Source organism: Oncorhynchus nerka, unplaced genomic scaffold, assembly GCF_034236695.1.
Source record: "Oncorhynchus nerka isolate Pitt River unplaced genomic scaffold, Oner_Uvic_2.0 unplaced_scaffold_3462, whole genome shotgun sequence".
Classification (NCBI taxonomy): Eukaryota; Metazoa; Chordata; class Actinopteri; order Salmoniformes; family Salmonidae; genus Oncorhynchus; species Oncorhynchus nerka.
In genome coordinates, this window is record NW_027037883.1 from 20,974 (window position 1) to 23,457 (window position 2,484).

The window sequence follows — 2,484 nt, forward strand, 5'->3', positions numbered from 1 at the left end:
TTTAAAATCACTGCTAGCTTAGCTTGGGTTAACTGTTGAACCAAACACAGAAAGGACACATGGAAATGCATTTGCTTAGACATTTATTTTTCAATGTGCCATCTTCTGTTCTCTATCAGAGCATGTGAGTGGAATTGAGTGCCAAAAAACACTCCTCAATTCTAAATTCGCTCCATTCATTAAAATCACAAAAACACATCTATTTTTAGTGACTACCTGGACCTACCATTTGGTTTTGACGTATCAAAACCAAACCATATGATTTGAATGAAAAGTATTCTAGTAAACAACATGAAAAGGTGACTGTAAGAAGCGTTCATCATTTCAAATAGGCCACATGTAGTATTAAACAACGCAAAAACAATCTAAATATTTCAGGAGCCAGACAGGTATTATCAAGATTATTAAGAAGATATCCCTCTAGTGGTGTGGGGGCTGTGCTTTGGCAAAGTGGGTGGGGTTATATCCTTCCTGTTTGGCCCTGTCCGGGGGTGTCCTCGGATGGGGCCACAGTGTCTCCTGATCCCTCCTGTCTCAGCCTCCAGTATTTATGCTGCAGTAGTTTATGTGTCGGGGGGCTGGGGTCAGTTTGTTATATCTGGAGTACTTCTCCTGTCCTATTCGGTGTCCTGTGTGAATCTAAGTGTGCATTCTCTAATTCTCTCCTTCTCTCTTTCTTTCTCTCTCTCGGAGGACCTGAGCCCTAGGACCATGCCCCAGGACTACCTGACATGATGACTCCTTGCTGTCCCCAGTCCACCTGGCCATGCTGCTGTTCCAGTTTCAACTGACCTGAGCCCTAGGACCATGCCCCAGGACTACCTGACATGATGACTCCTTGCTGTCCCCAGTCCACCTGGCCATGCTGCTGCTCTAGTTTCAACTGACCTGAGCCCTAGGACGTTGCCCCAGGACTACCTGACATGATGACTCCTTGCTGTCCCCAGTCCACCTGGCCATGCTGCTGCTCCAGTTTCAACTGTTCTGCCTTACTATTATTCGACCATGCTGGTCATTTATGAACATTTTAACATCTTGGCCATGTTCTGTTATAATCTCCACCCGGACAGCCAGAAGAGGACTTCTCTCTCTAATTCTCTCTTTCTTTCTCTCTCGGAGGACCTGAGCCCCTACCGTGCCCCAGGACTACCTGACATGATGACTCTTGCTGTCCCCAGTCCACCTGACTGTGCTGCTGCTCCAGTTTCAACTGTTCTGCCTTATTATTATTCGACCATGCTGGTCATTTATGAACATTTGAACATCTTGGCCATGTTCTGTTATAATCTCCACCCGGCACAGCCAGAAGAGGACTGGCCACCCCACATAGCCTGGTTCCTCTCTAGGTTTCTTCCTAGGTTTTGGCCTTTCTAGGGAGTTTTTCCTAGCCACCGTGCTTCTACACCTGCATTGCTTGCTGTTTGGGGTTTTAGGCTGGGTTTCTGTACAGCACTTTGAGATATCAGCTGATGTACGAAGGGCTATATAAATAAATTTGATTTGATTTGATTTATCAGAATTAAATACAAATGAAACAAAAAATGCCTTATTAGGCTCAGCATACAGTGCCTTTGAATGAACTTTTAGAAACACAAGTTTGGCCAGAGTCTGTGGCTTCAGGCTCATGTGATGGTGCCGGTAGAGCAGGCCAGCAGTGGAGAATACCCTCTCAGACATTGCAGAGCCAATGAGGATGCTAAACACCTTTGGGCCACTCTTGCCAGGCTGGGCAGGGATGCAGATTTTTTCAATTTTATTTTATAGGTTGGCCTAAAGATTTTATGGTAAAATAACCCTATCAAAATGGAAAGCTCATTGAAAGAGGTAACATGTCAGGTCAATTGGGCCAAAATCAGTTAAAGCCTATAGTAAAGATAATAGAACAAAAATGAAATACATTTTTAAGAGATCTTATTTTTATTTTATAAATATTTTTGCTATAATGACACACTTAGCTAGCTACCCACCACATTCATTTCTGTTCGAATGTGCACATAGTACACCATCATGCTTTCGGGATGTCTTTTCAGATTTCACAATGATTCTTTAGTTGTGGACACTACATCACCACACTCCCTCTCTTCTTTAGTTGTGGACACTACATCACCACACTCCCTCTCTTCTTTAGTTGTGGACACTACATCACCACACTCCCTCTCTTCTTTAGTTGTGGACACTCACCACACTCCCTCTCTTCTTTAGTTGTGGACACTACATCACCACACTCCCTCTCTTCTTTAGTTGTGGACACTACATCACTGCACTCCCTCTCTTCTTTAGTTGTGGACACTACATCACTGCACTCCCTCTCTTCTTTAGTTGTGGACACTACATCACTGCACTCCCTCTCTTCTTTAGTTGTGGACACTACATCATCACACTCTCTCTTCTTTAGTTGTGGACACTACATCACCACACTCCCTCTCTTCTTTAGTTGTGGACACTACATCACACACTCCCTCTCTTCTTTAGTTGTGGACACTA